The sequence below is a fragment of the Lipotes vexillifer genome, unplaced genomic scaffold (genome assembly GCF_000442215.2).
Source record: "Lipotes vexillifer unplaced genomic scaffold, Lipotes_vexillifer_v1.1 scaffold153, whole genome shotgun sequence".
NCBI lineage: Eukaryota > Metazoa > Chordata > Mammalia > Artiodactyla > Lipotidae > Lipotes > Lipotes vexillifer.
This window is the reverse complement of record NW_006774670.1, coordinates 3,371,706-3,395,241: the sequence shown is the minus strand read 5'-3', so window position 1 is coordinate 3,395,241 and position 23,536 is coordinate 3,371,706.

Sequence of the window (23,536 nt, the reverse complement as noted above, 5' to 3'; positions counted from 1 at the left end):
AGAAATGAATAAATACTAAAGCCAATGAACATGAAAAATTATTCAACTACAGAAATAAATAAATGCAAATAACTGTATAACACTTTTGTCAAGTAAGTTGAACTTTTTGTTTAATGATAACAACCAGTGTTAAAAAGTCTTTAAAATATCAGTAATTTTTGCTCCAAAAATTCTAGTCCTTGGAGCCTAAACGAAGAATGTAATCAGAGAATCAGAGAGGTATGAGTAAAGATCTTTTTATTTATTTATTTATTTTTGGTTGTGTTGGGTCTTCATTGCTGTGCACAGGCTCTCTCTAGTTGCGGTGAGTGGGGGCCACTTCTCGTTGCGGTGTGTGGGCCGCTCACTGCGGTGGCTTCTCCTGTTGCGGAGCACGGGCTCTAGGCATGTGGGCTTCAGTAGTTGTGGCGCACAGGCCTAGCTGCTCCACAGCATGTGGGATCCTCCCGGACCGGGGCTTGAACCCGTGTCCCCTGCATCGGCAGGTGGACTCTCAACCACTGCGCCACTAGGGAAGCCCTTGTTGTCGTTTTTGTTTTCAGTGTTACTGAGCCTGCTACTCAAGCCTTTCCAGGGACACTGTAAGCATTCGATTCCCTGTATTAAATTTCCTTTTGCTTGACATAGCTAACGTAACTTCTGTTTCCTGCAAGTGAACTCTGATTGAGAGGGACATCTACTCTTGTATTAAGAGGGAAGGAAGGATGGATATACATGTAGATAAATTTGTGTGTGTGTGCGTATGTGATGGCAATCTCCTCAAATGCAGGACTTTTTTAAGCTGAGGTGTGCAGAGCCTCAAGGAGCTCCTAAATAGGGTTCATGGCATCTGTGAACTTAAATGAGTGAAAGTCACATCTCCTTCTTACCTAACCTCTAACTTAAATTTAGTATTTTCTTCAATTCTGAATGTAGGCATCAAACCACAGCATCATTGGCAGTTCCTGTGACTTCGCCTCTAATAGAAAGTAGATATTTTCATATTATATTACAGCTGTTGTAGATCTTAAAACATTGTTTATGCTCATAACTGTGGTATTTATTAGACTCCTGTTAGATCTTGTTCTGTAATACATTTATAAAGAAACACACACTGACGTTCTTCCAAAGATGACATAACGGGCACATGAAAAGATGCTCAAGATCACTAATTATTAGAGAAATACAAGTCAAAACAGCTATGAGATATCACCTTACACCTGTCAGAATGGCTATCATCAAAAAATCTACAAATAACAAATGTTGGAGAAGATGTGGAGAAAAGGGAACCCTCGTACACTGTTGGTGGGAATGTAACTTGGTACAGCCACTATGGAGAACAGTATAGAGGTTCCTCAAAAAACTAAAAACAGAACTACCATATGCTCCAGCAATTCCACTCCTGGGTATGTATCCAAAAAAACCCCAAAACCAAAAAACAAAAAGCAAAAAGAAAATACTAATTCGAAAAGATACATGGCACCCCAATGTTCATAGCAGCATTATTTACAATAGTCAAGACATGGAAGCAACCCAAGTGTCCATCAACAGATGAACAGAAAAAGAAGATGTACACACACACACACACACACACACACACACACACACACACATACACACACAATGGAATATTACTCAGACATAAAAAGAATGAAATTCTGTCATTTGTCGCAATGTGGATGGACCTAGCAAATATTACACCTAGTAGAATAAGTCAGAGTTAGCAAATCCTATATGATATGCGGAATCTAAAAAATAACATAAATGACTATATATGCAAAACAGAAACAGACTCACAGATATAGAAAATAAACTAGTGGTTACCAAAGGGGAGCAGGAAGTGGGGAGGGGCAAAATAGGGGTATGGGATTAAGAGATACAAATTACTGTGTATAAAATAGATAAGCAACAAGGATATATTGTATAGCACAGGGAATTACAGCCATTACCTTGTAATAACTTTTAATGGAGTATAATCTGTAAAAATACTAAATTATTATGCTGTACACCTGAAACAAATACTGCAAATCAACTCCACTTCAATTTAAAAAATGGAATATAAAAAAGCACATTACATCACAATTTTTAAAAATTGATAACTCTATTTCCTTTGTAGTCCTATGTATTTTATTTTATGCATTTAAAAATATCATCCTGAAAAGGGGTCCATAGGCTTCAACAGACTGGTAAAGCAGTCCATAGCATAAAACATGTTAAGAAGCCTGTTCTAATGTCTTCTATTTTGCCTGTAAAGTGGGGTTTCTAAACTTTGGCACTAGCGATATTTTAGGAGGGATAATTCTTTCTTTCAGGGGACTGGTTTTGCACTGTAGGATGTTCCGGAGCCTTGACTATGCTAGTAGCACCCTTCCTTCCTGACCACACGACAATCAAAGAAATTGTTACCTGCGGGGCAAAAGTGACCCTGGTTGAGAATCATTAAAGTAGTGCTAAGCGTGAGGAAGGTGACTAGGTCTGAGATCTGACTGGAGAGGGCTCAAAATGGATGCAACAGAGGACGGCAGAGAGAAATGACTAAAGACAACATGCAATTGAGTGATGTTGAGGGACCAGCTGAAATCATCTACAGTCATCCCTCAGTATCCCTGGGGGATACAGGATCCCCATGGATACTACTGATAAAATCCGAGGACATTCAAGTCCCTTATATAAAATGGCAGAGTATTTGTATATAACCTACACATACCCTCCCATATACTTTAAATTATCTCTAGATTATTTATAATAACTAATACAACATAAATGTTACCTAAATAATTGTAAATACAAGGTAAATGCTATGTAAATAGTTGCTGGTGTGTGGCAAATTCAAGTTTTGGAACTTTCTGGAACTTATTTTTTTCAAATATTTTTGATCTGCAGCTGGTTGAATCCACAGATGCAGAACCTGCAAATATAGAGGGCTGAATGTGTAGAGTAGCCCACGAGTAAGAGGTTTTTCAAGTTGTCGTCGTTTTTTTTAGTTAATTTATTTATTTTTGGCTGCGCTAGGTCTTCGTTGCTGCACGTGGGCTTTCTCTAGTTGCAGCGAGTGGGGGCTACTCTTCGTTGCGGTGCACAGGCTGCTCACTGCAGTGGCTTCTCTCGTTGCGGGGCACGGGTTTTAGGCTCGCGGGCTTCAGTAGTTGTGGCGCGCGGGCTCAGTAGTTGTGGCGCACGGGCTTTGTTGCTCTGCAGCACGTGGGATCTTCCTGGACCAGAGCTCGAACCCGGGTCCCCTGCATTGGCAGGCAGATTCTTAACCACTGCACCACCAGGGAAGCCCCTCAAGTTGTTTTCTTCTACTCACCATACATGATGAATATTCAAATGATGGACAGTCTACCATCAACAGCATTTGTGATATAGGTGCTGACTTACAAATGAGATGGGCTGGAGTTACCTACAACGTCCGAAGTACCGTTTCTTCCCCTGATCCAAATGCTAACATGTCTTAACATGCTGGTTGAAAAGAACACTTTATTCAAAGCAGAAGGAAAATGAGAACATTTAGAACTTAAAATAACTGTTATTGCCCCTTGTCCTGCTATTGTCTAGAATAGCAGCGACAGGAAGCAGGGTGGGTATATTCTGGACTTGAATGGATTTGGAGGTTGCTGCTCCCAGAAAATCTGAGCACAGGTGGCATGGCTGTGATGGATATGAAGCAATCCTATGATCCAGCAATTTGCCTCCTGGGGTATTTACCCAGGAGCAATGAAAATATATATCCACATAAAAACTTGTCCAAGAGTGTTGACAGCAGCTTTATTCAGAGTCGTCCCAAACTGGAAATAACACAAAGGTCCATCAACAGTATAATGCCCTGCGGTGTGGTCACACAATGAAATACTACTGAGCAAGAAAAAAGAATGAACTGCTGACATGTGCAACAGCACATACGGAACTCAAGAACATGCTGAGGAAAAGCAGCCTTACACAAAAGAGAACATACATTCGTACAGACTGTATGAGTCATTTATATAAGTTTTAAATAGGCTAAATTAAGCCATGGTGATGAAAAAAATCAGAATAGTGACTGACTCCATTGGAGTGGAAACAAGAATTGATTGGGAAGGGGCATGGAAATTTTCCTGGGTGATGACCTCTCTATATTTCTTGATGAGGAGTTGCGTGATACAGTTGTATGCAGTTGCCAACACTCACCAAATTGTACACTTGGATTTATGCATTTCGCTGAATGTAAATTACACCAGAGGAAGGGGAGAAGGAAGGGCAGGGGGAAAGGTGAAGAGGAAGAGAACGGCAAATAAAAACTGAACTCACAGTCAACCAAACACATGCTGAAATGTTTGAAATGAAATGACGTCTGTAACATACTCTGAGATGTAGTCAAAAAAAAGAGGGATTGGTGGATAGCCAGGTGGTTAGATATGTGATAGAGAAAAGACACCTAACATTAATTGTAGATTCTAGATGGTGAGATGTGCAATTCTTTAAGCTTTTCCGTAGCTTGAAAATTTTCATACTAAAGAACATGAGTGTACGGCAATGTATCTCTTTTTGCCTCTTTGAAGTATTTCATTAATCTTTGGGCCAAAAAAGCTACTTGAGAACCATCAAAGCATTTCATATGGTTCTTGCTCTATTTTAATAAATGGAACCTAAAATGTCACACTTATTCTCCATTCCATGAATAACAACAATCACTCACATTTATGTGCCACCACCACCTCTGGATTGCTGGAGCTGTCCAGGCACCACCGGGCTAATTACCTTAGACACGCCAGCCTCCCATAGAGAACTCAATGGTTTTCTTTACTGTCTAACAGAAAGTTCTAGAACACATCTTCAGAACTTCCAGGCAGCCGGGAACTAGAACAGACATCCAAGAGGAAGACTATGTCTGTGATGGTGGGTATTTTTAGCAGAATGTATTATTCAAATATGTTATGAAGGTGTGGGACTGTGTGTGTGTGTGTGTGTGTGTGTGTGTGTGTGTGTGTACTGAGCCGGAAGTGAGTGAAGGAAAATATATTTTAGAAAGAAGGTACACATTATAAGTCATAAAAAGGAACAGTAACTTTATTCCAAATTCTGCAGAGAGAGAAAACTTTTTCCTTTTCTCTTTTTTCTTAAGCTCGTATCCACTGCCATATGATACTGTCACCTGACAAAGGGGTGTGACAAAGGCTGCCCGGATCTGGCACCTCCAGCTCTTTTCTAGCTTCCCTTTCTCAATAAACCTTTGACAAAGGTCAGTTGTTTGAAAGGCTGGGTTTTTCCTTGTTTGGTCAAAGCGTTTCTTGCTCTGCAGAATGATTAAATGTCTCTGAGTGTCAATAAATAAGTGGTTTCAGTGAAGCTTTTTGGAATCTATTTCCCTGAAGGCTGCTTGGTGGCGTGCCTGCCACTGCTTTGGTTTTGTGTGAAGCTAGCAGGTAAACAATGTAATTACCAGGCTGCCTAGTCCCTGCGGCTCCTGACACCTGCAGAGCCACACATTGAAGAATAGGGCAGGGATAAAGTATCTTCACCTAAAACCAGGAGTCAGGCTTTGAACTTCAACTCAAACTGACAAAATGCCAAGGCGCTAAAGTGGCAGAAGTTGGATTTGAACTAAAGGGATCTCAGGAGCCCTGGTGCAGCTGTGCAGGCACTAGGAAGGTAGTGAATTAGGTAAATATCTACTAGGAGAAAAAAAGACAATAAGCCAGACTTAAACAAAGACATCAGTTTCTGATTAACTTTACCCTGGATGGAGGCCATAATTCAAACCTGATTCATGAAACAGTGTCTAACAGTTCTGGTTGTGTACAGGGGGAATGTTTCAGAACTGGATTAGCTACAGTAACCCCACACCGAACAAGTTCAGGGAAATCTGTTTGGTTCATTTTATTTGCGTGGACACCTCTCTGCGGTCGTTAGGGAGAGAAGCGTGGTTTTCTGTAAAGCCAGATCAAACCATCTCTTCCTGAGAAGCAGCTGACTGACGTGCAAACCAAGCATCTTCTGCCTGTCCCATTGGAATAATATAGTAGACGTGTTTCAGACAATGAGACACTTAGTGGTACCCAGGTTCCAAAAAGTAGCAGACAGACTTTGAAACTTAATAGGATTCAGGAGGAAAAGAAAAAATCTTGGCTCCTTCCTTAACATAAATTGTATATAATCAGCAAATCAGTAGGCAGTTTTCATTGGTTTGTGACTCATTTGGGACTTAATTCCGATAAAGATGATGTGGTGACATTTAAAGGCTTGGCCGAAATTAGAAACAGGAAAACTGAAGGTGACTTTGGTGGAAAATATAGAATATAAAATAGTGTGCAAAATAATAAGACAGTCACTCTTTAGGTGGGTTTTATGAATTGCTGACTCAATACATCCATACTGTTTTGGCCATCTGACTACTCTGCCAGTCTGATGGTGTGGGATGAGTGACAGCCTTACTTTCACATGCACAGAGTGGATTTTGTTTTTTAAGATAGAATGATCTAGCAACATAGTCTTCTCGGCCATTCTCTCCGGACAAGAAACAGAAGAAAGTTGAATGACTTGCTTTCTGAGCACAGAGTGAAGTAAGAATCTGAACTTTAGTCCCAATGCATCTCACACGCTGCTCCCCACACACTACACATTTAAGAGACCTGGCTTCATGGATGCCGGGCTACAGACTGGCTGGTACAGTGGGATGGAGCAGACCAATGTTCACCTGGCTTAAGTGCTCTGCTGTTTCAAGGCGAAATGCTGGAATCACGGGGTCAGAAGAAAAATCCAGAAGCATTCCTCTCCTCTACTAACATCTCCATCTTTGATAACTTGGGCATGGGGTTGATCAACCCCATGCAAACAAACAGCAAACTGTTTGTTGCATTTTTCTTATCCTTTATTGGTACTTTATAGGATTACTAATAAGAAATCTGAGTAAGTAACAAAAATCTTGCCCCAGCATGTATTGGGGCTTCTCTATGGAGAGTGCTGATGACGGATGACCCTTCATGACACAGGACCACCAGACCTTGGATGTGGTGTAGGCCGTGGATGCTCAGTGGTGGCACCAGCACTAGCAGAAAAGTTTATGCTTCTGGGGTTGTTAAGGGCTGAAGGGTATCCCTAACCCATAGCGCCTCAGAATGGGACTGTATTTAGAGAGAGGACCTTTAAAGAGGTAATTAAGGTAAAATGAGGTCATTAGGGTGAGGCCTAACCCAATCCGACTAGTGTCTTTATTAGAAGGGGAGATTAGGACACACAGACAGCAGAGACTGTGGGAGGACCATGTTGAAGAGGCAGCAAGGAGAGAGGCCTCAGGAGAAACCAAACCTGCTGACACCTTGACCTTGGACTTCCAGCCTCCAGAACGGTGAGAAGTTAAATGTCTGTTGCTTAAGCCACCCAGTCTGTGCTATTTTGTTATGGCAGCCCTAGTGGTCTAATACAGGGGTTTACAAAGAAAACGTGAAGAATATTTGGAATTGTTCAAAGTACAAGAGCCTATCTAGGGTAACTCAGAGTTGTCCAGAGTGTGTTCCTAGGAAGTTAGTAACTGTTACTGGGAAAAAGAAAGGGGGATTCTGGGCTCAAGTGAATTTGGGAGATGCTGGATTAGACAGTCAGCCAGGTTTCTTTGCTGCAGAACTTCTCGGAGCCTTTAATGTGCTGACGTGCATATTATGAGTTTGATTCACATGATCTGTGTGCCATCCTTGACACCTCTCTTGGCCTCACTTTTCATTTCCAATCCATGGCCAATTCCTGATGACTTTATCTTTTAAATATTTCTTGAACGAGTTCACTTCTATCTGAACCTTCATGAAACCTGGGTTGTACCAACATTGCCTGACAATTTCATTTTCTAAATATTTCTTGAATTAGTTCACTTTTCTCTACTGAACTGCGATTGAAACCTGGACCAAATGACCTATGTCTCTGGCTTAGTCCACTGCAAGACCTTTCTGACAGGTCTGCCCACACCCACTGGGTGCTCTCCAGGCAGCTGTCCACAACGCAGCCACAGGAATCTTTCCCAAGAACAGGCTGGATTATGCCAGCTCCCTGATTGTAAAGACATTTCAGTAGCTTCCCACTGTTCTTAAAATGAGAAGACAAAATTCCTACCCACTTCTACAAGCTTATATTGAACCATCATCCTCCTGGCCTCCATCCACCCTCACAGGTTTCCTTTTAGTCCCACACTGTTCTGCCTCTACCCGCTACAGGGCCTTTGCTCATGCCGTCTCTTCTTCCTGGTTAATACCCCCGATCTTCCTCAGGGAAGCTTTCTTTTACTTCCATTCTTGGGTCAAAACCCTATACCATTGATTCACATTGCACTTGTCACTACTGAAAATTTACCTGCATGTGATTATTTGGTTAATACCTGAATCTTCCTCTTCTGCATTGAAAACTCTGAGTTTGTAGAACACCTTTTTGTGAAATACCCAGTTAATTTATTGATGAAGGTCCGGGGAGGACACCTCTGAAACACACCGTGAAGAATTTTTATGAAGAAAGATAATGAGCAGGGTTCAAGGAGAAAGGTTTTGGGTCCTTAGAAACAGGCAGTTGTTTGTTGCAGCTTAGCTAAACAACCCATGTGAAAAGTTGAATGTGGAAAAAAATATGATATTGGGTCTAAGTTCTGGAGGTATACATGGGTGCTTAACTTAAAAAAAAAAAACAAACCAACTTTTGATTTTGAAAATTTTCAAACCTACAGAAGACTTGGAAGACTAGTACAACAAACTGCCACATACTTTTTTTTGTGTGTGTGTGCTGTACACGGGCCTCTCACCGTTGTGGCCTCTCCCATTGCGGAGCACAGGCTCCGGACGCGCAGGCTCAGCGGCCATGGCTCACAGGCCCAGCCGCTCCGCGGCATGTGGGATCTTCCCGGACCGGGGGATGAACCCGTGTCCCCTGCATCGGCAGGCGGACTCTCAACCACTGCGCCACCAGGGAAGCCCTGCCACATACTTTTAAGCAACCTGTTTAATGATGTGAGTTTGCTCCAGAAAAGCTGCTCTTTTCTGCTTTACTGCAGTCAGTGTAATTCTGACAGTGCCTTCAGAAAGACATGACTACGTAATTTGATCACAAATGCTCACGTTTCAGGAAGGCTAGACATGCCTGCTGGCAAACGATTAATCAAGAAATGATCTTAAATAAGGTACTGCAGGAGATAAAATGACACTTATGGGACATACTTTTAAAAAATGTACAGCCACTTGAGAAAACAAAACAATTTCAAATGAAAGAATAACCAGCAAGAAAAATAACAGATAAGTGTCGACTGAGGGGGTGGCAGATAGCACTGAGAGCATGAAGAGGATGAGATTGTTTCTAGTTATGTTTCTTCACAGAAATGGATTCCCTATGGGAAGCAGCACATCTTGTCATCAATTAACTTCCTTGTACTAAAATACCAACTTGGAAAACTAACTTTATAAGGCAAATTGTAAACAAGTATGTCTTTCGTGAGCACACACACAGTGTGAAAGGTCTGATTCCTTATTTAAGCAATATTTACCATTGTTTTAGTTCTTTACTAGAAGGACAATCCAAAGGTCAGGGAAGCATCTGTTCCTTTAAGGGTCAACCAAGTTGGTGGACTTTAGCCAAATAATTAACCCTTTTTTTTTTTCCCCCTGAATAGGCTACTATTTCCCCCCTGAATAGGCTACTATATTCACCTGACGTATTTAGTCAGTCTCTCTTGCTAAGACCTGCTGCCTTGGGGAGGGGGTGACTCCCAGTGAACTGGCCCCTAGGCCTAGAGATCCAGGGATTTCCCTCTTAACCCATTATTTCCAGAGATCGCATGTAGGTCTCGAGAAATCAGAACCAGGCAAATGGTGAATAAGATCACAACCTGGTACAAATGTGTTGGGGAGGGGGAGACCACTAATAGCAGGGCAAAGTGAGTGGGGGTGTGTTTTTAAATTAATACAAGCTGTTAACTGCATTTGGGCACCATCTAACCTATACTAGACTAGAAACTTGCCTTTAGAAAGATGAGCTCTTCAGGTCCAAGTGATAATTTTTGAGAAGGTTCCGTCAAAATGGAGTTCACGTATGGCCTTGGTGTGAGAACTTGGTTCCCTAACACCTGAATTCTAGACCAGATTTTCCAACCTGGAAAGGAATCAGGAAGGGGTACTGCTCTCAGAGTCACAGCATTACCTGTGTTCTTTAATTTATGCTTTGAACTCCTACTTATCTGAGTTTTCCCCCAATGTGTTTATGTGAATTTTACAATCAGGAAGAAACCAATAAAACTATTAAAGATCAGAGCTGGGGCTTCTCATCTGTACACATGGGAAAACTGCTGCTGTGGTTAAGGAAGAGTCTCAAAAAGCTTCTGGCAAGTCAAAGGCCATGGATATGGGGACACACCTCTGATGGAGTAATTAACAAATGTCTACTGACCTCTTGTCTAAAAACTTTCAGCTTCAAAGGTTAAGTAATTAGAAGTCCGTTACTTTACTATTTTTTTTTTTTTTTTTTTTTTTTTTTTTTTTTTTTTGCGTTACGCGGGCCTCTCACTGTTGTGGCCTCTCCCGTTGTGGAGCACAGGCTCCGGACGCGCAGGATCAGCGGCCATGGCTCACGGGCCCAGCCGCTCCGCGGCATGTGGGATCTTCCCGGACCGGGGCACGAGCCCCGCATCGGCAGGCGGACTCTCAACCACTGCGCCACCAGGGAAGCCCACTTTACTATTTTTTAACAGTTTTGAGATATAATTCACATTCCTTACCATTCACCCACGTAAAGTGTACAATTCAATGGTTTTTAGTATAGTCATGGAATTATACACAATTTTAACACATTTTTATCACCCTCAAAAAAGAAATCCTGCACCTTTTAGGAAAGAACCCCTGATCTCCCAACCTACTCAGCACTAGGCAATCACCAATATACTTTCTGTGTATTTGTCTATTCTGGGCCTTTCATATAAATGGAATCATGAAATATGTGGACTTTTGTGTCTGGCTTCGTTCACTGAGCATGGTATTTTCAAGGTTTATCCATGTTGTAGTATATATGAGTACTTCATTCCTTTCTATGGCCATGCAATAGCCAATACTGTATGGATGTATCACATTTTATTTGTCTACTCATCAGTCAGTGGACACTTTCTGGCTATCATGAATCATGCTGCTATGAACATTCATACACACATTTTTGTGTGGACATGTGTTTTCAGTTTTCTTGGGTGTATACCTGGAAGTGTACTGCTGGGTAATATAGTAGTTCTGTGTTTAAGAAAACCTTTTAAGAAACTGCCAGACTGTTTTCCAAAGTGGATTCACCATTTTACATCCCCACTGGTAGTGTATGAGGGTTCCAGTTTCTCTACATGCTTGCCAATACTTGATATTGCCCATCTTTTTGATTACAGCCATTCTCGTGGGTACCTATCATGCAGTGGTACACTTCATTGTTTTTAATGTGTTTTCAAGAATTGTCTTCTGTCTGATTACAGAAGTCATGCAAATTAACATAGAAAATTTCTTGACATGTATTCACTGATTGGATTGCTAGCTTGTAGGCCAACAACAATCCCATCTATGTATCAGCGCAATTATTATCCCTAGTTTACAAAGAAAGGGAGGCTCACAGAGCTTAAGAAGCTCTAGAGTGGGATTTGAAACCAGGTGTGCCTACAAGATTATGCTTTTCACCATGGCTTTATCCTGTTTCAGTGGCTACTATATGCATATATAAACCCGCGGGGATCAAACGGGATATGGAAGTAACTCAACTTTATGAATTTAAAGCATCTAGTGATGATGAGTAAGATGCGAAGGAACATGGCTTTTGCATTATAGCAACAGGTGACACATTATCTGTTGAGATATTAAGGAACAGAGAAGTGACTTCTGTGACCAGACAGCAATTTAAAGGAAGACCTGAAACTAAGCAGTCCCAAGTCACTTTGGGTAAATTATTGTCTTTATCACTCCCCTACTCCCGCCCCGGATAAAGGACAACATTAATCGTCCTAGGGTTATGGTGATAAATAGCACTGAAACATGTGCTAAATGTATTCACCTTTCGGTCTGTGCACTTAAGAGACCGAGGCCAGGTGCTCTTGAGTCACTGCATTCTCTGAATGAGGCCAGAGAGGTGATTCAGTTTTGCGATTCTTTTTCACCTTACATAAGGTAGTTCCTTTTTTCTTTTCTAACTCCTTGTAATTGAGGAAAAATGATTTTGCAGATTGGCCACAATCACAAGCAATTCCGGAAATTAAAATTCCTCAGGCTCTAGTTAAACATTATTGGTAAAAAGTTCCTGCTCACTACAACCCCTTTCTAGAAATGTATTCCATGGCACGTCATATATAATGATTATATCTTTAGCTAGGCTCCTTCCAATTTTCAAGTTTATATGTGTGACTCAATTAAATAGAAGAGCTCAGGGAATCGACTTTCTAAATAGCTAGCTCATAAACATTGCTAAAGGTGGTATATTTTTACACATAATTTCCTATAATGAAGCCTAGACAGAAGTTCCTCTAACTCCAAGAATCGTAACAAAAAAAAGCACACTAGTTTTGGACAGGACAGAGTTAATTAGGGAATGAGAAATAGAGACTAGAATGCTCATTAGTTTCAAAATGTTTATTTTGAGCAAAGGATCCTTATTATCTCAATCTTTAAGGTGCACTGGGCAGCCTGTATTAAAATGGCTTATTCTCCAGGGGGTGAGGGGTGAGGTCATGGGTGGGGTGGATGTGGATGAGATAGCAGCGCCAGTTTTAGCACTCTTATTAATCTTGAACTAGGGTTGAAGTGTGCAGTGGGAAAAAAGAGCACTGTTTCTATGAACTGTCTAAAGGAGAGGGAAGGAGGAAACGTGAGAAGGATGATATCTCAATTTTATTTCTTAAAAGGTGGCTGCATTTCCTCCTAAACCCAGTGTTTTGTGTCCAACTGGACTGCAACACATCCTTCTTGGTCTGGCAGTACACGGAAGGACCAAGATGGAGTTTTCCTAAAGCAGCAAAAGGCCAGGCAGTAAAGTTGGGAGAACTGTTTCTGCTGATGTATCTTCCATAAGGGACGGGGTTGATCTTTGAAATCATTATGCTTGGGTATTTTGATCTGTCTAAAAAGGTAAAGTGAGTTCTTTCATAAGGAAGTGAAAAAAATGGACTAAATGATTATAAACGAAGTTCTGAGTTGCTAAGTTTCACTTGATCGTCATCAGTAATGCCACTGCATAAAAATCAGTTTGAGGAAATCTAGCCTAATGTGAGAGCAGCGACTCTTGAGGTTGAGATGGCTGCCACTGAGGAGGCAGTCTGCCGGCTTAGAGGGTGTGTCCCAGAGTCACAGGAAGCTTGACTGAGTCCCAGCTCTGTCACTTACTAGCTCTGTGATCTTGAACAGCTTGCCTAACCTCTCTGAGCCCACCCCTTTAAGTTAGATGAGGTATATAAACCACTTGGAGTGCCCGGCACATAGTAGGTGCTCAATAAATGTTAGCTATTCCTGCTCTCCTGACGCCTTCCCCAACCTCTTGTCCTAAAACATGTATTCATGCCACCCCATATTTTATTTAGCCTTCGTATTCACAGATGGAGTTTTTGAGCACCTACTGCTGTCGGGTAGTGGGCACCGAGGAGTCAAAGATGCCTGAGCCACGGTCCAGTTCTTGATCTTGAGGGGAAGGGAAACCAGATGATGTGTCATCAGCCAAAACAGTAACACAGGAGGGAGGGCAAATCAGTGTGGGTGGGGGTGGGTGTGGGGCAGTGATGAACTCAGGCTAGTAAGATGGGTTAAGTTTAAAGGGGCCTGGGGATGTGCCAGTAGATCTGCCCTGCAGGCAGCTGTCTTCAATGGATCTGTAGCTGTATGGGGAGAGCAGGGCTGGAGAGATGCATGTGGTGTCATGTGCATATGGGTACTCTTTGGGGTGCACACAGTCTGACACTGCCAGAGGCTGGTCTGGCTCCATGGGGTGGGTGGGGAGGGAGCCCAGGGAACACCAATGCTGGGGAATGGGAGATGGCAACAGGGCTTTCTGGGTGTCGCCTTAAGGCCCCAAAAGACATTATGTGAGGCTACTTAGATTTTTTTAAACTACTGTGTAAGTCATTAAAATAACAAATCCGAAAATTTAATTTTCTCTTGAGTTGGGATCAACTATAAATCTTATATTCTATTTAAAATTCTACATACTTTGTCAATCCTTTTAAGAGTGATGTAATATACTGGATTTTCTTCTTTAAGTTATTTCAGTTTTCTGACCAGTAAACAAACCCTCCCCTAGTACTTAAGTCATTTTATAAAACTAATAAACTCACAAATAACGTAAGTCTTTGGTTCTCTTAAAAGTTTCAGTTGAGAATAAAACAGCAAAATTATCTTAAAAGTTTCAACTTACAGATCCAAGGTCTAAATTAATCACTCGATGATATATTTTAAATTGGAATCACAAGGCTATTCATGTTAATTAACATATTATCTTAAACATTGTGAATACTATATGTATTTAAAATGTTAAAGGAGACCTTCAAGATGGCGGAGGAGTAAGACGTGGAGACCACCTTCCCCACTACAAACACAACAGAAATACATCTACATGTGGAACAGCTCCTACAGAACACCTACTGAACTCTGGCAGAAGACCTCAGACCTCCCAAAAGGCAAGAAACTGCCCACATACCTGGGTAGGGCAAAAGAAAAAAGAATAAACAGAGACAAAAGGTTAGGGACGGGACCTGCACCAGTGGGAGGGAGCCGTGAAGGAGGAAATGTTTCCACACATTAGGAAGCCCCTTCACTAGAGGAGACGGGGGGTGGCGGGGGGGGAAGCTTCGGAGTCACGGGGGACAGCGCAGCAATAGGGGTGCAGAGGGCAAAGTGGAGAGATTCCCGCACAGAGGATTGGTGCCAACCAGCAGTCACCAGCCTGAGACGTTTGTCTGCTCACCTGCTGGGACGGGTGGGGGCTGGGAGCTGAGGTTAGGGCTTCGGAGGTCAGATCCCAGGGAGAGGTTAGAGTGCCACAGCTAGCTGGGAGGGGGTCTGGGAAAAACTATGGAACTGCCTAACAGGCAAGAGACCACGGTTTCGGGTGCGCGAGGAGAGGGGATTCAGAACACCGCCTAAACGAACTCCAGAGACTGGCGCAAGCCACGGCTATCAGTGCGGACACCAGAGACGGGCATGAGACGCTAAGGCTGCTGCAGCCACCCAGAAGCCTATGTGCAAGCACAGGTCACTATCCACACCTCCCCTCCCGGGAGACTGTGCAGCCTGCACTGCCAGGGTCCCGTTATCCAGGGACAACTTCCCCTGGAGAACACATGGCTCACCTCAGGCTGGTGCAATGTCACTCTGGCCTCTGCCGCCGCAGGCTCGCCTCGGATTCCGTGCCCCTCCCTCCCCCCGGCCTGAGTGAGCCAGAGCCCCCTAATCAGTTGCTACTTTAACCCCGTCCTGTCTGGGTGGCAACAGGCACCCTCAGAAACCCCAGGAGCTGTGCGAACAAAGAAGAGAAAGGGAAATCTCTCCCAGCAGCCTCAGGAGCAGCAGATTAAATCTCCACAATCAACTCGATGTACCCTGCATCTGTGGAATACCTGAAAAGACAAAGAATCATCCCAAATTGAGGTGGTGGACTTTGGGAGCAACTGTAGACTTGGGGTTTGCTTTCAGCATCTAATTTGTTTCTGGTTTTATGTTTATCTTAGTTTAGTATTTAGAGTTTATTATCTTTGGTAGATTTGTTTATTGATTTGGTTGCTCTCTTCCTTTTTTTAATATATAGATATATATTTTTTTCCTTTTTCTCTTTTTGTGAGTGTGTATGTGTATGCTTCTTTGTGTGATTTTGTCTGTATAGCTTTGCTATTGCCATTTGTCCTAGGGTTCTGTCTGTCCATTTTGCTGTTGTTGTTTTGTTTTGTTTTTAGTACGGTTTTTAGCACTTGTTATCACTGGTGGTTTGTTTTTAGGTTTGCTTGCTCTCTTCTTTCTTTTTCTTTTATTACTTACAAAATTTTTAAAACTTTTAATAATTAAGAAAATTTTTTTTATTTTAATAACTTTATTTTATTTCCTTCCTTCCCTCCCTCCCTCCCATCTTTTTTTCTCCCTTTTTTTCTGAGCCATTTGGCTGACAGGGTCTTGGGGCTCCGGCTGGGTGTCAGGTCTGTGCCTCTGAGGTGGGAGAGCCGAGTTCAGGACATTGGTCCACCAGAGACCTCCTGGCTCCACGTAATAGCAAATGGCAAAAGCTCTCCCAGAGATCTCCATCTCAACGCTAAGACCCAGCTCCACTCAACGACCAGCAAGCTACAGTGCTGGACACCCTATGTCAAAGCACTAGTAAGACAGGAACACAACCTCACCCATTACCAGAGAGGCTGCCTAAAATCAAAATAAGTTCACAGACACCCTAAAACACACCACCAGACGTGGTCCTGCCCACCAGAAAGACAAGATCCAGCCTCATCCACCAGAACACAGGCACCAGTCCCCTCCACCAGGAAGCCTACACTACCCACTGAACCAACCTTAGCCACTGGAGGCAGACACCAAAAACAATGGGAAATATGAACCTGCAGCCTGCAAAAAGGAGACCCCAAACACAGTAACTTAAGCAAAATGAGAAGACAGAGAAACACACAGAAGATGAAGGATCAAGGTAAAAACCCACCAGACCAAACAAATGAAGAGGAAATAGGCAGTCTACCTGAAAAAGAATTCAGAATAATGATAGTAAAGATGATCCAAAATCTTGGAAACAGAATGGACAAAATGCAAGAAACGTTTCACAAGGACTCAGAAGAACTAAAGAGCAAATGAACAATGATGAACATCACAATAATGAAATAAAAAATTCTCTAGAAGGAATCAATAGCAGAATAATTGAGGTGGCCTGGAAGATAGAACAGTAGAAATAATGACCACAGAGCAAAGAAAAAAGAATGAAAAGAATGAAAAGAATTGAGGACAGTCTCAGAGACCTCTGGGACAACATTAAACGTGCCAACATTTGAATTATAGGGGTCCGAGAAGAAGAAGAGAAAAAGAAAGGGACTGAGAAAATACTTGAAGAGATTATAGTTGAAAACTTCCCTAATATGGGAAAGGAAATAGTCAATCAAGTCCAGGAAGCGCAGAGAGTCCCATAGAGGAAAAATCCAAGGAGAAACACACCAAGACACATATTAATCAAACTATCAAAAATTAAATACAAAGAAAAAATATTAAAAGCAGCAAGGGAAAAACAACAAATAACATACAAGGGTACCCCCATAAGGATAACAGCTGATCTTTCAGCAGAAACTCTGCAAGCCAGAAGGGAGTGGCAGGACATATCTAAAGTGATGAAAGGGAAAAACCTACAACCGAGATTACTCTACCCAGCAAGGATCTCATTCAGATTCGACGGAGAAATTAAAACCTTACAGACAAGCAAAAGCTAAGAGAATTCAGCACCACCACATCAGCTTTACAAAAAATGCTAAAGGAACTTCTCTAGGCAGGAAACAGAAGAGAAAAGACCTACAAAAAGGTCTTTTGTAGGTCTTTTTTCCTTTACAAAAAGGAAAAGACCTACAAAAAAAACCCCTAAACAATTAAGAAAATGGTAATAGGAACATACATATTGATAATTACCTTAAATGTAAATGGATTAAATGCTCTAACCAAAAGACATAGGCTGGCTGAATGGATACAAAAACAAGACCCATCTATATGCTGTCTATAAGAGATCCACTTCACACTTAGGGACACATACAGACTGAAAGTGAGAGGATGGAAAAAGATATTCCATGCAAATGGAAATCAAAAGAAAGAGGAGTAGCAATTCTCATATCAGACAATATAGACTTTAAAATAAAGACTATTACAAGAGACAAAGAAGGACACTACATAATGATCAAGGGATCAATCCAAGAAGAAGATATAACAATTGTAAATATTTATGCACCCAACATAGGAGCACCTCAGTACATAAGGCAAATGCTAACAGCCATAAAGGGGAAATCGACAGTAACACAATCATAGTAGGGGACTTTAACACCCCACTTTCACCAATGAAAAGATCACCCAAAATGAAAATAAATAAGGAAACACAGGCTTTAAATGATACATTAAACAAGATGGACTTAATTGATATTTATAGGACATTCCATCCCAAAACAACAGAATAAACTTTCTTCTCAAGTGCTCATGGAACATTCTCCAGGATAGATCATACCTTGGGTCACAAATCAAGCCCTGGTAAATTTAAGAAAACTAGAATCATATTAAGTATCTTTTCTGACCACAATGCTATGAGACTAGATATCAATTACAGGAAAAGATCTGTAAAAAATACAAACACAATGGAGGCTAAAGAACACATTACTAAATAACCAAGAGATCTCTGAAGAAATCAAAGAGGAAATAAAAAAATATCTAGAAACAAATGACAATGAAAACACAATGACCCAAAACCTATAGGATGCAGCAAAAGCAGTTCTAAGAGGGAAGTTTACAGCAATACAATCCTACCTCAGGAAACAAGAAAAATCTCAAATAAACAACCTAACCTTACACCTAAAGCAATTAGAGAAAGAAGAACAAAAAACCCCAAAGTTAGCAGAAGGAAAGAAATCATAAAAATCGAATCAGAAATAAATGAAAATGAAATCAAGGACCCAAGAGCAAAGATCAATAAAACGAAAAGCTGGTTCTTTGAGAAGATAAACAAAATTGATAAACCAGTAGCCAGACTCATCAAGAAAAAAAGGGAAAAGACTCAAATCAATAGAATTAGAAATGAAAATGGAGACGTAACAACTGACACTGCAGAAATACAGAGAATCATGAGAGATTAGTCAAGCAACTATATGCCAGTGAAATGGACAACCTGCAAGAAACGGACAAATACTTAGATAAGCACAACCTTTCAAGACAGAACCAGGAAGAAAAAGAAAATATAAACAGACCAATCACAAGCACTGAAATTGAAACTGATTAAAAATCTTCCAACAAACAAAAGCCCAGGACCAGATGGCTTCACAGGCGAATTCTATCAAACATTTAGAGAAGAGCTAACACCTATCCTTCTCAAACTCTTCCAAAATATAGCAGAGGGAGGAACACACCCAAACTCATTCTAGGAGGCCACCATCCCCCTGATACCACAACCAGACAAAGATGTCACTAAGAAAGCTACAGGCCAGTGTCACTGATGAACATAGATGCAAAAATCCTCAACAAAATACTAGCAAACAGAATCCAACAACACATTAAAAGGATCATACACCAATATCAAGTGAGGTTTATCCCAGGAATGCAAGGATTCTTCAATATATGCAAATCAATCAACGTGACACACCATACGAACAAACTGAAGGAGTAAAACCATATGATCATCTCAACAGATGCAGAAAATGCTTTCGAGAAAATTCAACACCCATTTATGACATAAACCCTCCAGAAAGGAGGCATAGAGGGAACTTACCTCACCATAATAAAGGCCATATATGAGAAACCCACAGCCAACATCGTTCTCAATGGTGAAAAACTGAAACCATTTCCACTAAGATCAGGAACAAGACAAGGTTGCCCACTCTCACCACTCTTATTCAACATAGTTTTGGAAGTTTTAGCCCCAGCAATCACAGAAGAAAAAGAAATAACAGGAACCCAAATCAGAAAAGAAGAAGTAATACTGTCACTGTTTGCAGATGACATGATATTATATATAGAGAATCCTAAAGATGCTACCAGAAAACTGCTAGAGCTAATCAATGACTTTGGTAAAGTAGCAGGATACAAAAATCAATGGGGCTTCCCTGGTGGCGCAGTGCTTGAGAGTCCGCCTGCCGATGCAGGAGACGCGGGTTTGTGCCCCGTTTCGGGAAGATCCCACATGCCGCGGAGCGGCTGGGCCCGTGAGCCATGGCCGCTGGGCCTGCGCGTCCGGAGCCTGTGCTCCGCAAATGGGAGAGGCCACAACAGTGAGAGGCCCGCATAACGCAAGGGAAAAAAAAAAAAAAAAAAAAAAAAAAATCAATGCACAGAAATCTCTTGCATTCCTATGCACTAACAACAAAAAATCTGAATGAGAAATTAAGGAAACACTCCCATTTACCACTGCAACAAAATGAATAAAACACCTAGGAATAAACCTACCTAAGGAGACAAAAACCTGTATGTAGAAAGCTATAAGACACTAATGAAAGAAATTAAAGATGATACAAACAGATGGAGAGATATACCATGTTCTTGGATTGGAAGAATCAACATTATGAAAATGACTATACTACCCAAAGCAATCTACAGATTCAATGAAATCCCTATCAAACTACCAATGGCATTTTTCACAGAACTAGAACAAAAAAATTCACAATTTGTATGGAAACACAAAATACCCCGAATAGTCAAAGCAATCCTGAGAAAGCAAAACAGAGCTGGTGGAATCAGGTTCCCTGACTTCAGACTAGAGTGCAAAGCTACAGTAATCAAGACAGTATGGTACTGGCACAAAAACAGAAATAGAGATCAATGGAACAGGATAGAAAGCCCAGAGATAAACCCACACACATATGGTCACCCTATTTTTTATAAAGGAGGCAAGAGTATACAATGGAGAAAAGACAGCCTCTTCAGTAAGTGGTGCTGGGAAAACTGGACAGCTACATGTAAAAGAATGAAATTAGAACACTCCCTAACACCATACACAAAAATAAACTCAAAATGCATTAAAGACCTAAATGTAAGGCCAGACACTATAAAACTCTTAGAGGAAAACATAGGCAGAACACTCTGTGACAGAAGTCACAGCAAGATCCTTTTTGACCCACCTCCTAGAGAAATGGAAATAAAAGCAAAAAGTAATGGGACCTCATGAAACTTGAAAGCTTTAGCACAGCAAAGGGAACCATAAACAAGACGAAATGACAGCCCTCAGAATGGAAGAAAATATTTGCAAATGAAGCAACTGACAAAGGATTAATCTCCAAAATTTACAAGCAGCTCATGCAGCTCAATATCAAAAAGACAAACAACCCAATCCAAAAATGGGCAGAAGACCTAAATAGACATTTCTCCAAAGAAGATATACAGATTGCCCACAAACACATGAAAGGAAGCTCAACATCACTAATCATTAGAGAAATGCAAATCAAAACTACAATGAGGTATCACCTCAAACCAGTCAGAATGGCCATCATCAAAAAATCTAGAAACAATAAATGCTGGAGAGGGTGTGGAGAAAAGGGAACCCTCTTGCACTGTTGGCGGGAATGTAAATTGATACAGCCACTGTGGAGAACAGTATGGACATTCCTTAAAACACTAAAAATAGAACTACCATTCGACCCAGCAATCCCACTACTGGGCATATACCCAGAGAAAACAATAATTCAAAAAGAGTCATGTACCACAGTGTTCATTGCAGCTCTATCTACAATCGCCAGGACATGGAAGCAACCTAAGTGTCCATCGACAGATGAATGGATAAAGAAGATGTGGCACATATATACAATGGAATATTACTAAGCCATAAAAAGAAACGAAAGTGAATTATTTGTAGTGAGGTGGATGGTTCTAGAGTCTGTCATACAGAGTGAAGTCAGTCTGAAAGAGAAAAACAAATACCGTATTCTAACACATATATATGGAACCTAAAAAAAAAAAAAAAAGCGTTCTGAAGAACCTAGGGGCAGGACAGGAATAAAGACACAGATGTAGAGAATGGACTTGAGGACACGGGGAGGGGGAAGGGTAAGCTGGGACAAAGTGAGAGAGGGGCATGGCCTTATATACACTACCAAATGTAAAACAGATAGCTGGTGGGAAACAGCCGCATAGCACAGGGAGGTCAGCTCGGTGTTTTGTGACCACCTAGAGGGGTGGGATAGGGAGTGAGAGGGAGGGAGGGAGAGGCAAGAGGGAGGAGATATGGGGATATGTGTATATTTACAGCTGATTCACTTTGTTATAAGGCAGAAACTAACACACCATTGTAAAGCAATTGTACTCCAATAAAGATGTTAAAAAAGTAATAAAATAAAATATTAAAGACAGACTTTCCCACAAACTTATCTAAAAATATAAATACTTTGGATTTAATTTAGTCCATCACATTTGTACTTGATTCTAAACTTTCCCAGGGTTAAAACACTGTTTTGTAAGGAAATAATTTGTTTTAATATGGAACCCAAACCTGACAATGGGTACCATCTTCTCACTTCTCTCCCCAAGATTCCAATTACTAGTCACCTAATTCTCAAGACCTCTTTGATTCTTCCATCTCCCACACAGGCTGCCTTGCCAACTGACCCAAATCAGTGAATCTAGTCACTATTTAATCCTATTCTGAATTCTCTGTACACCCTTCCCTGATGACAGTCATCACTCACAGGTGTACAGAGGACCTGCAAATGGCTTCTGCATCGACACCCCCTTCAGACTTGGCAGGTGGCAGATGAATAGGGAAAGGTCACAGAAATAGATGAAGAACCGAGGGGGGGGGAGAAATGTAATAGTATAACAGAAGTCAGAGAAAAGAGAGAATTCCCATAAGGAGGGCATCATCAATACCAGCAGTTTGAAATGCAGCAGGGAAGTTTATAAAGTAAGGGGATGAAATAGGACCATTAGATTTGATGGTCATACATTTAAATTTAAGATGCAAATTCCATCAGCGAAATTTTCATGTCATGATGTGCATAGACGACAAAGAGAGACATATGAAGAGTGAGCTAGAAGTGAGAGATGGGAATTGCAGTTAAAGGCAGCAACAACTCAGAATTCTTTAAGACCTTTTGACTTAACTTAGTATTTTAATAAGGGAAACACACAGACAGAGAGAGAGAGAGAGAGAGAGAGAGAGAGAGTGAGAGGGAGGGAGGCAGGGAGGGACAGAGGGATGGAGGGATAGCTAAAAAGTGGAAGAATGAAGCTCAAAGGAACAGACATTTGTTCTGTATTTTAATTAAAAAAGAAAAGATTTGAGTGTGTTTACTGAGAGAGTTGACTCCTTTTTGTGGGGGAGGGTTGGAGCGCGAAGAGTTTGAAGATTTGGGATGGAGACAGGATTAACTGGTGAGGCAGTGTGCCAGGGTACTGGTCTAAAAGGAAAGGAGGCCCCATTAAAATGCTGACCTTGAACAGGAAAAGGAACACCTTATCCTCTGAGAATGGAGGGAATGAGGAAAGGATTGATACAGAGGGAGATAGGTGTGGGTGTAGGCAGGGCAGGAAGCAGAGGTAGTCCACCTGAACTGCCTGAATCTGGTCCACCCGGCCAGCCTAGGCCAGCCTGGCAAGGACTCAGCACACAGTTCCCGGGAACAGAAGGAATCTGGGCTGCGATGATGACAGCTCCAGAAATGGCCCATACAGAGCCATCAGAGGCCTTCCCAATAAGGTAGCAATTCACATGGATCACAGGTTACAGAAGGAATCTAGAGGTTTCTATTGAACTCCGACTTCTCAGGTAAAGAAGATGAGACCAGAGATTAAGACATGCTCAAGAGCAGTTACTGGTGGCTCTCAGACTACAAACTGGGTTTCTTGGCTTATGCCTCCTTCCGCCTTTATAAAAATATACACAACCAGTTTTCTCCACCTCT